Raw genomic sequence first — 14,683 nt, forward strand, 5'->3', positions numbered from 1 at the left:
GTGCTTTCACATAATTCTATAATACTCAAAACTACTCTGTGGAGTTGGTGTTGCTTCCATTTTTAAAATGAGAAAATTGACTTTGAATTTGTGAGTGGTTCAACTTATGGCTGAAAACTAATTTCTGAACATTCTGACGCATGAGCAGAAATTCTTCATGATACCATGTTCGATTCTCAGTGTGACTAACTTGTTATGTATATCTATGTATATTCTAACTTCTACTCTTCTACATCGCTTCTTCAATGTATCCTCTGAATTGCATGGATTATGATTGTTATAGGCCGGTGGTTCTTAACTGGGAGCAAGTTTGCTCCTTCCACTCCAAGGGACATTTGACAACATCTGGAAACATTTTTGATCATCACAACCAGGAAGGTGCTGCTGGTATTTTGTGGGTAGAGATCAGGAATGCTGCTAAATATCCTGCAATGCACAGGACAGCCCCTGCAGCACAGAATCATCTGGTCCAACATGTCACCAGTGCTGAGGTTGAGAAATTCTACTGTAGGCTTATTTCTACCCTAGCGATGTGTAAATTATGGATGTATTATATGTTATTATATTTTCTTAAACTCTCATTTTCCTGAAAATTGTTCTCCTATTCTCTTTCCTCATCTTTCCATATCCACAGATTACCATAGGAGCTGTCATTTTGTTACTGTGATTCTTTCTCCCTAGTTTTGTTTGGGATGGTCCACTGACGACAGCTGGCCCCAATCATGGTCTTGGGTTTGGGAATCCAGACGGACATTCAAGACAGGTTATACTTGGTGGCTAAAGCTTTAATTGTAAGCTCTGAGGCTATTTATCAAACTGCATAGAAGGAAAGAATGAAATACAAACAGAGAAGAAGTAAAAGACTGTTGGTGTCTTTGATGCCTAGTTTTATTCCCATCTTTCACATGAACTATTTTTTGTCCAAGACATATCCTGTTACCATCCAGTAAGTTAACTTTTTTCCTTAGATTATTTTAAGTTTCTATAACTGATTCAATTGACAGGACATTCTGACTATAAAGTTATTTTCATTCTGAAACAGCATGAGTAATAATGACACGAAAACTCAATCTACGGATATCCTTCACAGCATCATGTGGTCACAGGAACAGAATGTCTTCTCAAGTTTTATTTCCAAATTCTTTGTTCTCAATATCATCTCCAGCTCTCCTAGAGCTACACACCTTATGTGCTTAGAATTCTTATTTTTATCTTTATTACACAAGTTACAGGTTGACTCCTTCGGCTAGCGTAAGAGCTTATTAGCATGAATGCTGGAGAGGTCAGGGGAAATTACTCTTATTCTGTTTCCGTGGCTCTGAGTTCAGGAATGTACTCTGACCAGAATGTTCTGGCCTCAAGAGTCTGGAGTGATAGATGAGCATTTGCTTCATCTCTTAAAGTGTTGTGCATTCTATTCTGCATTGTAAAGCTCTGAGACTATTGAGATGCTCTTAACCCTGGTAAGGTCATCTCCAGCAAGTGTCTATACTACCTTATGTGCAGGAATGCTCCAGCATATGACTGGCCCAGAGGAAGACAGACATGCTTCATTCTAGTCCTTCATTCATTTATACTGTAACCTCTGCAACCATACATCTCCTAGTGTGGTTAGGTACTAGGAAATTTGCACCCTCTTGATCCTGGAGAATGTTGCTGATCTCTCTGCCATATATTTTGACATTCTTTTATGTCCTTTACACAAGTAAAACCTGTTTGATGGTCTCAAGCATTTGTGACTTGTCTACCCATCAATCCACTTACATTGTCAATATAGCAGTTGTGTGGAGCAGCAGCCAATGGAAATGACACAAAGACTCTATATCCAACATGGATAAATCTCTGTGGGAAAACTTCCAAAACAATAAAGGGGACAGAGATGATATTGTGATGCCATGTTGGTTTTATACTTGTTCTTGATTTAGCTAAGATCTTGAGAAAATGTGAAAGAACCAATGCACTTAATAAACGTTGATAAAATGTTAGTGATCCAGTGCTATCTTGAATCTTCCATTTAAGATGGTCAAAGATCAAGCATGTTATTCCCTGAAACCGGATAAATGTGAAGATGGTTGAGTTTGCTATGAGCTCTTCAATTTCTCTTAGCAATGAACTACAGTGCTGTGTGATAATAGATGCTACACAAAAAGAGGCTGGGGAAAAGAAGGAATGAGCAGAGAATGTTCATGAGGAACAGCACAAACCAATGCAGGAGGAACTAGAGTCATAAGGACTTGGTGACTCTGGAGTTGGTGGGAACTGCAATTATCTAGCAAAGCCACAAACCTCTTCTACACCATGCAACATAATGTTGCTGGGAAACCAGGTTGGTCAGCAGTGGTGGGCTGAGGCAGGGTGGGGAGCATTGGACAGTATCTTTTCCCTCCCTTCCTTAGCAGAAATTCAACAGTTTTGTCCTGAAAGTGGAAATTGCTGGAAGCATATGCCCACTCAAATTCAAAGTACCACCTGAGTGAGGGAAATGCAATTATGGGCAGTGTCTGACAAGAGCTTTAAAAATATTTAAAATCTGAGAAGTATTAATGATATTCCCTCTATTAAACAGATTTGATAGACCTCGTCATTAGAGAAAACCATAATCACTAACCTTCTGACTTACTCCAGTTAGGGCAGTGCAGCATTGGTGACTAGCCTGTCCCACTTAGCACTAAACAATACAGAAAATAAAACTATACAGCTATAACTTACAAGTTAAAGGAACCCTTGCTATTACTCCTGGCAAGAAGGTGCCAGTTTTGGGGGAAGAGGACCACAAAGCTTACAGAGCATAAAGTCACCAAATGGGTCATTGAGAGTGATGGTATTTAAGCCTCTCTAGCTGCCACCCCTTGGTTCCTGGTCCCATGTAGTCTCCCTATTGGCAACATATCCTTACAAAGTATTGCCCCTAACTTGACATGTTATCTGTTCCTTCAAAGGCCATCCCAATGCTTTATCAAGCCAGAAATTTCTACACTGTATAATGTGTATAATACAACCAGTGGATTCCATAGTCAGGGCTCCCTTTCTGAAAATCCTTCATAGTTGAAGTGAGACCTCTGATGGGATGCTCGCTTGTGTGGTGATCTATTTCTGTGGATAGGCACTCAGGAAACCCACACATGGTGGTGCTGGCTAAGACTGTGAGGGCAGAAAAGTCAAATCTGTGCTCAGAAAAGATGCTATAATAGGTGCCTATTCCAAAGAGAACAAACCATTGGCTTTTCCAGGACAGAGGAGCCCAGCATTGTCAACTTGTCACCAAGTGCCAGTTTGTCTCCTCAAACAATAATGCCATGTCAGGGACTCAGCCTTCATCTCCATTGTTGGTAGATTGTACATACAGAGGTACCTAGATCAGTACTGATAAGTGAAAGTCCACACAAATGGACCTATGTGTGACATTCATGAATTCCGTTTACCCATCATGCTAATTCTGGGTGGACAAAGGACAAAGGATGGGTAGTGTCAACTGATTAAGTCATTTGGTCCAGTTGGTTGTTCAGTGCTGGGGGGCATTTAACCTGTAAAAATTTTTTGCACATCACTCCAGTCACATGCCTCTGCCCCAGATCCTCATATTTCTGGTCTTCAATTTTTTTCCTTCTAAACTCTTAACCTTCGGCCAAGCATTGGCTACTGTCCATGTGTCCATGTTGATTCTCATCTCAGGCTACTTGTGCTTCTATACAAAATGGATAACCAAGCACACCACTCAAAGCTCCACCTTGAAGATTTTCCCTCACTGCTGTCCTTTAAGACATGTCCTTGAGTATGTCTATAATGCAGCCATTGTCCATTTCAGCTTAGACCCACATGTAAAGTCAACCATTTGCTAAACTCTGATTTGGCTTTTTTCCATTACCTTTATCTAGAGGTACAGGACCCCCCTTCAATATAGTCGTAGTTGTGAGCTGTGAGACAGGTGCTGGTATAACTGTGGTGGGTAGATGGAGGTCTAGGTTGTCTGTTTGTGTAGCTTATGCATGCCCTCTGGTCCTGCTTAAATGTGATCCTATGATGAAGCTTTGGCTCAACGTCAACTCAGATCTTGTAAATGTGATCCTATGATGAAGCTTTGGCTCAACGTCAACTCAGATCTTGTGTCCAATAGTTCCCCAGTTGTGTGGCTATTCCTATTTTCAAGTATATATGCATTCAAGTAAATGTCCATGAGTTCCGTTTTGTGAAGTACTCAGGCAGGGGTTGGCAAACTGTGGCTCGCGAGCCACATGTGGCTCTTTGAGTACATTCCATCTCAAAAGTTTGCCAACTGCTGTACTAGGGGAATCTTTAAAGCACATAGTAGGAGGCTTCTCCTGTGAACACAGCCACCTGCTCAGTCAGTGCTTTCCAGGTGTGAAAACTGGCTCAGTTCAAGTAACTAAGCAAGGGATGATGGCTTCTTACCGTTTGCTTCCTTAGATAGCTACTGAAACCAACTATGCCAATTCAGATCCTCCTGGTGGTAATGTCAAGACAGAATTATAAGTACAAGAGATTTATTAATTGGTACCTGTAAAAAGTATCAAAGCATACAGTATGGGAAGGGGGGGAAGAGTAATTTTCCAGTGGAGAAACCTGACAAACACCTCAGCCAGGTGACCAAAGTCAATATCATGTTAATATTATCAAGTCATGTTAATAGCATGTATCCTCGATATGATATAATGAAAATGGCATTTTACCTCTGTGGTCTTCTTCCCAAGAACATATAATCCCAGTCTAATCATGACAGAAACATCAGACAAATCTCAATTAAGGGACATTTTATAAAATACTGACCAATACTCCTTAAAAACTGGCAAGGTCATCAAAAACAAGGAAAACCTGAGAAACCATCACAACTGAGAAGAATCTAAGCTTAGAAGCATAACTACTAAATGTAATGTGATATTCTGAATGGAATCCTGGAACATAAAAAGGGCATTAGGTGAAAACCAAGAAAATCTGAATGAAGTATGGACTTTAGTTAATGAAAATGTATCAATATTTGTTCGTTAATTATGACAAATGTACTGTAAGACGTTACTATTAGGTGAAAGTGGGTGTGGGTACATGGGAACTCTCTGTAATGTCTTCACAATTTCTCTGCAAATCTAAAATTGTTCTAAAATAAAACATGTTTTATGAAAGTAAAAATATTTTTGTGGCACATAAAAATTATATAAAATTCAAATTCTAGTATCTATACATAAAGTTTTATAGGAATACAAACACATACACAAAAGGCTGGGAGACCAGGAGTGGGTAGGGAAAACCTTCAGATGATAACATATGTCTGACATCCATACAGTTCAGTCAGAAGAGGCTAAGACTGCAATGCAACTCAGAAAATATTAGTCCACACAAGGGGGAGCTGTGGAGCAAAAATCCCCCATGGAGATCTTTCAAGTTGAGAGAAGTATGTATTGGGCAGACACGTCTTGGGCAGCTATTACACTCAGTCATTGACTGGGGGTGCACAGGGAAAGTGTAGCCTTAGCTAAGATGCTGTAGCAGATTCTAAAGGTGCTGCACAGCTGGAGGCGGCCAGCTAACTGCACTCCTTGTGGCAGATTCTATCTTGAAGGGATGTGCCTCTTTGTTTGCCACACAGTGGGTAAAGAGGATCCACCTGCAGTAACTGGCACTTCGCATAGGTCAAAGCATATATGCAGCATATATTACAGCTTTTAAGATTCCAGGGAGGAGATGAGGATGTGAATAAAAAGGGAGCCACATATTAAATCTGACAAGCTCAGCGGAGGCTTGCATTGTGGGCCTTACAAACTCAGGAACTAAAAGTAACCACACAGGCTGGTCTGAACATAAAAATTCCTAACTAAAAGTGGGTCATGGTGGGTAGTCAGGTCCTAGGCCTGTAGCTTTCTTGACAAAGGTCCAATTTTACCGTAAGTGGTCCTGTATATTGTCTTTTTGCATCTAAGCTAACATAACTTTGAAATATCAGAGCACTCTTTTTTTCAGACCCCCTCAGGACACAGCCGCAGGCGTGAGAAGCACCAGACCGTAAAACCTCTTGTTACCTTATTCTCTGCATACCGTATCTATGTACTGTAAATGTTTACTATCCTGTAACCCTGCAATGTAAAAGAAGTATGTGTTTCTGTGTCTCTCCGTTTTGCTTTTTATCCAATCCCAGAGATTTCCCTATTTTGGTTTCTCCCACCTCCATAATCTACCACTAATGGATTTCATGTAACCCTCCTAATGTCTCCTCCTTTTATTCTAATGCATAAAATATGCTGCAAAACTGCCATTCCCCAGAACATTTTCTCAATACATTGAGATTTTGCTTCCCAGCAATAGTCAAAACAAGAGAAAAAGAAGGGTCCAGCAATCTTACTTCTGGGCATTTATCTGAGGAATTCCAAAATGCTACTTCAAGGGGACATGTGCATCCATATATTCATTGCAGCATTGTTTACAATGGCCAAGATGTGGAAGCAGCCTGGGTGTCCATTGATGGAAGAATGAATAAAGAGTAAGTGGACTATATATACAAGGGAATATTTCTCGGCCATGGAGAAATGGGTTTTTGCCATCTACAGTGGCACAGATAGACCTGGAGGGTATTGTGCTGAGTGCAGTATGTCAGACAGAGAAAGACAGATGCAATGTGATTTTGTTTATATGTAGAATCTAAAGAACAATATAAACAGACACCAAAATAGAAACAAATTCATAGATACAGAGAACACTTTGATGGTTGCCAGATGGGAGGGAGGTTGGGGGATAGGTGAAAAAGAGAGGAAAAAATTAAGAATTACAAATTGGTTGTTACAAAGTAGTCATAGTGATATAGGGTATAGCATAAGGAATGCAGTTAATAATGTTGTAATAACTATGTATGGTGTCACATGTGTACTAGATTTATTGGAATGATCAATAGAAGGAGGATTGAGGGGCTGGATGAAAAAGTGAAGGGATTAAGAAATACAAATTGGTAGTTACAAAATAGTCATGAGGATGTAAAGTGCAGCACAGGGAATATAGTCAATAATATGGTAATAACTATGTATAGTGCCAGGTGAGTACTCTAGTCAAGGGGATCACTTAAATTATATAAATATCTAACCACTACACTGAACATTTGAAATCTCTATAAAATAATATTGATTTTTGTCAATTGTAAATGAAAATTTAAAAAGGGAGTAAAAAGTTGAAGGGAAATAAGAGGTCAAATTTCCAGGTGTAAAACAAATAAGTCATGGATACATAATGTACAGCATAGGGAATATAGTCAATAATATTGTGATAGTGTGGTATGGTGTCAGATGGTTACTGGACTTCTCATAGTGATCACTTCTTTAAATATAGAAATGCTGAATAACTATGTGTACACCTTAAACTAATATAATATTATATGTTAACTACAGCTTTAATAAAAACCTTAAAAAAATATATATTGAGGGCAGAGAAAGATGCAGTGGTGAAAGAGTAAAAGGTGATAGACTAGCCCAGGGGTCAGCAAACTTTTGAGATGGAAGAGCCACCAGGGATCAGCAAACTGCAGCTCACAAACCACAGGCTCTGAAGTAAAATTGAAAATAAAAATAAAACTATCATGGTTTCATTTACAAAATTTTTAAAGGATATTATTCACATAATGGTGATTATGTAAAAAATATATTATGGCTATCGAGTAATTTTTAAATTGTTGTGAGGGACAGGATTGGCTCTTCCAGGGGTCGGCAAACTTTTGAGACGGAACATACCCAAAGAGCTGCATATGGCTCGCGAGCCGCAGTTTAACAACCCCTGGACTAGCCAATCAGTAACAAATTCTGTTATGAGGAATATCAGAGCAATATCAGTAACAAATTCTGTTATGAGGAATATGGGTGGTATGAGTGAGTAGGAAACCGTGCTGCTGCCACTGAGAGAGTAAGGCAAGTTTCATTAAGGAGGAATCTGGAGTAATCAAAGCAGAAAGACAGGAAAGTTTTAACAAAATACCAACCTCCCATCCCCCTGCGGGGTGACAATAGGAAATTGTACTTCTGGCAGATGGTTGGGAAGAGCTACAGAGAAGAACATTGGGCTTCTAGGCTTAATGATCCTTGATCCAGCTACTCGCCACTTTCCCTCTGAAATCATAGGCATTCTATCGGGTATTAGATGAGACTATGCCTACTAATGAGAGACTCCAATGATTTTTAGATCAAAGAGTCCAGTAAAAACCTGAGTATTGTCAGGAAACCATTTAAATAAAAAAACAAACAAACAAAAAAACAGTAAGATCATCGAAGTAACCTGATTAAACAGAAATTATATATTCAGAAACCTATCGGTAAACAAAAGGAAGCCACCTCCCCAGGGCCAAGACTTAAAGAAAGAACCCAAGATGAGTGTGCATGGAGCTGTAAGCTCGATTTCAATAGACACATTTCCAGAAATTGCTCTTGTTTCTTGGAGTTGTCCATTTTGTAATCAGCAAAAGATATAGTCAGTAAACAGATCCCAAGGTTACCTGGCTCAGCACCCATGGGAGCAATACGTTATAACTAGGTCTTCTCTGGTATTGACAATTTTTTGGTTTTAACACTGTGTTTGAGGCCTTGAATGTCACGTCCTGCGTGGCAAGGGCAAATGGGACATGAGAGGGGCGACGCAGATTGAATAAGAACAAGAGACAGAAGATTTAAGAGCGAGACCAAGGGACTCAGCCTTCAGAGTTAGACTGAGTCCCGAATCGGGTCGACGCATGGTTTTTATTGATAATTTTCAAGGAAGTAAACTGCTATGCTGTGAGTCATTAACCGTGTATTCTTGTGCGCCTTAAGGCCTTTTCCATTGACCTTTTCCCAGTGTACTCCAGCAAATGCTATGCCTTCATACTCCACCACATTGCCCCAAGACATAATAATTACATGTCCTCCCAGGGGAGACAGCTGATATCATTCCATCAGGTCCCAGTCAGACGGAGAAGAGACGCCCCCCCCCCTCGACTAATGGGTCAGAGGCTAATGCAAAGGGGGTGGTCTAAGAATCAACTGTAAGGCGACACTTGAAAAAGACCAAAAAAATAAAAAGGCTAAAAGACAAAACTATTCACAAATATAGACCCAAACTTAGATGTCAACAGATCAGGGAATAGCATTTTATAGCACAGACAGGACAAGATAAGGAGGACAAGGGAATATATTGTAAATATGAAGTGATCCTTTTGTCAATGTAAGAATGTCCAAGCCTGTAAATAATTCCTGTAAGAGTTTATTTGAACCAAAACTGATGACAGTGCCAGGAAGCAAGATCTCAAATGTCCTGGAGAATGACAGTTTTGCTGTTTCTTTTTTTTGCATTGGAAATTAAGGTGGAAAAGAAAGGAAGATTACATGGAGATGGGAGAAAGCAAGGTGGGGATTGGGTTATAGGATAATTAACAAGATTATGTGCTTTATTGAGGGTGGATGGGTTTATTTCAAAGGTGTGTTAACCTGGATACACAAAAACAATGGGCAGGTCTTGCTTAAGGCAAAGATAAACCTTTTACTAAAAAAGTTCTATGTCTGGGACATGGCTCTCCACCATGTCCTGCCCAGTTAGGAATTTGTGATCAGATCACCCTATGAGGTTACTTCTGTAAAATCCCTTTTTCGTCCACACTTTCAACAATTTTTGTCAACCACAAAGCACAGGAATAAATGAAAATTAAAACAGGCACTTTAAGCAATTACTAGACGAAATAGGGAGGTAACAGAGCAACATTCTGTTTAAGGAGTAATGTTCCAGTTTCAAAGAATGAAGTCCAATAAAGATAGACCGCCAGTTGAATTGTTTCTAAATAATGAAGTTGACAGTGAGCAGGTAGAGATGAAAGATGCAACTCATATGATAATTACTCAAGTAATTATTTTAGACAATTTTTATTCCAGTCATTGTTTTAAGAACAGAGATTCAGTTATATGTCTTCAAAACAGGAACATTAAAATTCCAGGAATCTGTGATGTGTTATACAAATGTGGTTGCTAGAATTTCACCAATAAGATTGATGAGCTGGATCAACCCTGTTTCTCACGACTAAGGCAGAACCTGATGCTTACAGAGTCTTCCTACCCAGGGGAAGGGGAACGCCATAGAATATAGGTTGGATGTAGGTTGGGATGAATAGAAGGGGAGAGTTTGGTCATAGCCCATTTGCTGCTCACTATTTGGAATATCCCTCAAAGCTGTCTCCTCTGGTAGGGCAAAGGAAAGATGCAGAGGGAGAAAAAGGGAGGTGGTAACAGAATCAGGCAACCCTACATTGGCACTTTAAAGAGGAGTAGAGAACAGGAGAATGTGCTTTTAGCATTCTTATTCTGTAATCCTGCACTCTTTAAGGAAGAATCCTGAGTAGACTCCAGAACTAATCCAGTCATTCTAAGTCTATTGCTGCGGACTTGGACAAAAGGCTACCCTGAACAGGCAATAATGAATGAACATTGTGGATGTGGCCAATTCATAATGGGATAGTTTTAATTTGGAAATAGAAGTGGAAATAATAGGTTATTTAATGTTTTAAATTTTCCCCCAAGAACCCAGGGAAAAATTTACCTGACAAAACAGCCAGCCAGACCATGAACAAAAATGCAAAATGGACACCATGTTTTGGAACCTATTAAGATAGTAAAATTGACACCAAGTTCCTAACTACAATGAAAAAGATCTGAAAGTGGCTTACTTTACATAAATGACTGCATTTTGTGCATGACCAAAATGACATTGCTTCTATAGATGGTTTCTAAATCTTATGCAAAAAGTATAATCTTAACAGATTACACTTTTTGGATGGTTGGATGTAGGTTCATATGCACAGAATGTGGTACAGCAATAATTTGTTTAGGAGCCATGAGCCAGAATACAAAAGAAAACTGATTTTGATGGATCAGCGGTATCATAAAGATAAAGCAGGAAATGGGAACCCATGAAAACTTTCTGTCTCTGCATCCCAGCCAAGAGTGAGATGCAGAAGCTTTGTGACCATCAACAATCTAAACTTAGAACGTTTTGAGACAGTGGGTTTCTACACCACTAACCCCTGTAGGTAGCCAGAAGAAGTGTTGATAATACTAGGAATTAGTGCATGAAATGTCCAGTTAGATGATTCCTGGGAATATGGGATTACAATTTAAAGGAGACCAAATCCTGATTCACTTTGAGACAACGGTGTGACATAACAGGCCATTAGTGGACCTTGTGTAGTGAGATATTCCCCCAGGTAAATGGTTCTAAGCCCTGTCCGATTTTTCTACTGGTGGGACAAGGCTTACTGATGGATAATGCCCCTGCTGGGAACAAAGTCTCATTGTATCATGTGTTCTTGTCTCGTAATAATAAAATATAATCTACATCCTTTTTAATGGCTACAAAAATTTCTACTGCGTGAAAGCTCTCTACATCACCTGCCTGCTTTTATTGGATGTTTGTATCCTTTCTAACACAATATATGAACAACAGTGGCTATTGATCCTCCAGCTCAAAAGGAGGTTCCCCACTACTTGAGTTCAGTTCTACCTGGATGGGGACATGGGACAGAGTTCTTTCTTTATGCCCCAGAAGTCCCATAAAGAGAAGATAATAAAGTCCAGGGCTTTCTAAGTTTTTTAAGTTTCTGGTGACAAGTGATAGAAGTACACAGGGACAGCTGATCCTGAGTCCCTTCCACTTTGCTTGCTGGTCTCCTCCAGACCTTCCTCCATCTCCTTTTTGTTTTGAGTTTTTACTCTGGCTGCTCTCTCCTCTGGCCCAGGGCCTGTAACTAGGGCTGATTTATCCAGTAGGTGTAGTAATCAAGGACCTAGGGCATATAACACTTTTAAGGGCTCATAAAAATGTTTTACTTGTCTTCTAAAATCAAAAGAAAAATGAACATGATAATAACGGTAAACAAATGATGCATCCAGCATGGATTATATTCATCTTTATATCAATATAGTTTATACAATATAATTTTTAATATTTATATGGCAAAGAAGCCTATGAAAGTAAAGGGCCAAGACCAATCGTGCTTAGATCTAGCACCTAGATTGGTAATTTCCTCAGTCTTTGCTGTGAGTTAGAGACACTAATTTGAAATTAGTAAAAATTGACACTTTTCAATGCAATCTTCCAATTCAGGAAATTAGCTCCACAGTTATTCAATTTATTTGTGTACTGTCACATATTTCTCAGTTGTTTTCCTTGGTGGGGCACTGTTTTTGCTCTGCCTCTCAGCTTCTCTTCTTCCACTATTTTTTCTATATCTTCTCTGATGCTTTCTCCCCACATTCCTTCCTCTGTCATAATACATTTCTGTATAACAACCAGGTGATGTAAACATTCATTTATATTTGACCCCAGCTTAACAGTTTTATAATTTACATAATTGTTGGGACTTAAATAAATTTTAATGATATCAATTAACAGGTTATTTAATGTCAAAGGGACTTTTGTATAGAAGGAAATCTGTACCTATTTTAATGCTAAATTTATTAGTTATATTCTAATAAACAAAACTATAAATATCAATTGTATTAAACATTTCTTAAATAATTGCCTCTCATTAAAGAATAGATTATAATTGCAGGTTCAATATGATGCAGTCCATTGAACTGTTTATATAACTAAAAAGCAAGAAAAAATAGTATTTTTATAAATACAATAATTCAAAAACTTCATCTATTCTAAAAACTCAGGACTTTGGGCTTAGTTTATTTACTAGTTCTACTTCTGATTCTTTTATAGAGCTATAGTAATGCTTATTTTGTGATCCCCCCACCCCCTCGGGATTACCTTCCCAAGAAAACTTTCCTCCAAGCAGCTCTATTTGATTGTTGTCCTCTCTAGTTCTGAAACCTCTAGGAAATGATGCTTCCTTGCCTCTTCCAGCTTCTAACAGCCCAAGGCTTTCCTTGGCTTGTGGCAGCATAACTCCAACATCTGCTTCCATCTTCACACTGTCTTCTCTCTGTATCTCTGTGTCTTCACATGACTTTCCCTTCTCTGTATCTCTTCTTCACTCCTTTTAAGGGCACTGGTCATATTGGATTGGGATCCATCCTAATAACCTCATCTTAACTTGATCGCATCCGCAAGGACACCATTTCCAAATGTCATCCTGAAGTACAAGGTAGGGTTAGGACATCCACATATCTTTTGGAGGGGTTCCACGAGCAGGGATGCTGATATCTCTCTGAATAATTTCTCCTGAGGTAACTTTTATTACTGCTTCCTACACAAAGGAGAAGCTAGCTATCTCCATTGTAGCCCCAGTGTGCCTTCCCCTCCTCCTTCATATCTGGAGTGTGGCTGTGAGGCCATAGATGGAGCAGCTGTCTTGTGAGCATGAGATAAGAAGCATGAGTGGAAAAGCCACATGCTTAGGATGATGGAGCAGGAAAACAGAAATAGCTGGAAATACTGACATCATGTTGCTATTGCACAGGCCCTGGACTCCTCACCTTTGAACTTATTATGATTTTAGAAAAATTACACCCCATTGTAGTTAACTGACTGTAGATGAGATTTTGTGCAACTAATACATTTTCCCTGCCTTCAAAACCAACCTCAAAACAATGAAGCTCAAAATGAAACCGCTGTGTTAATGGCATTGCTTCCTGGGCCTACCTGCTCTTGCAAACCTCTGAAAGTCAATCATGTTTATTAGTGATTTAGTACTGACATATCTCAGTAGCTCAAAACAAGCTGATAGTATCCTTTAAAAAATAATAACAAATAATGCATATTTTAGTTCTATTTTTCTTGTTCTTTTTAAGTTGAAGTGTGACCTTTTACATTTCCACACCTATTAGTGAAATTATCAGTTACAGTCTCACTGGTGACAGGTACCCATCTTACAAAAAGACTATCAGTCCCTGCACTGAGTTAATAAAAATAGTAACCCCAAGCAAGGCTGATCAAGAAAAAAAAGAGAGAGAAAATTAAAACTGAAAATATCAGGAATAAAACAAGAGATACTAATAGAGGTCCTAGAGAAATTAAAAAATAATCGATGAATATAATGAATAACTTATTGTCAATAGATTCAACAATTTAGATGGAATGAGCAAATTCTTAAATGAACCCACTTCCAAATCCATGTCTTTATTCTTTATAAGAATAAAGAAAAAAATCTGAGTAGACTCACATCAAAGATTGTGAAAGGTCTGATTGCAAGCTGACAAATTAGTTAACCACAGTTTCAAGGATACTGAAAAAAAAAAGAGACTTCTGGGTGAGAGACACAGCAATGGTAATGAATTAAAGCTTTTAAAAACATTTTTGTTTCTTAAATTTTATTTATATTAAAAAAAAATATATATATATATATATATATATATGCATAATTTAACAAATCAAATAATCCTATAAGGCCTGTAATAAAAACAAAGTTGCCCTTGGAACCACAGCTGACAGGACATGTTTTTAGATGATGTTTTATTTAACAAAGAAACTGAAAAAAAAAAAAAGTTGAGAACTAAAATGTTCAGAGGAAACAGTAAAATTGCTTTCGAAACCAGTGAAATTGCCTTTAGAGTTGTGCAATTTCCAAACAATCTCTCTCTCAGAAGTGAGAAGTTAACTATGCAAAAAATGTGTAGCTAGTTGAATTGTGTAAATATTGAGTGCATAAGTCTCAATGCTATAAGATCATACTGGTTATATTATCTCTTTGACCATTTATATATTGTGCTTCTACCTGTAAACACTTGAGTTA

This window comes from Hipposideros armiger, unplaced genomic scaffold, assembly GCF_001890085.2.
Source record: "Hipposideros armiger isolate ML-2016 unplaced genomic scaffold, ASM189008v1 scaffold_199, whole genome shotgun sequence".
NCBI lineage: Eukaryota > Metazoa > Chordata > Mammalia > Chiroptera > Hipposideridae > Hipposideros > Hipposideros armiger.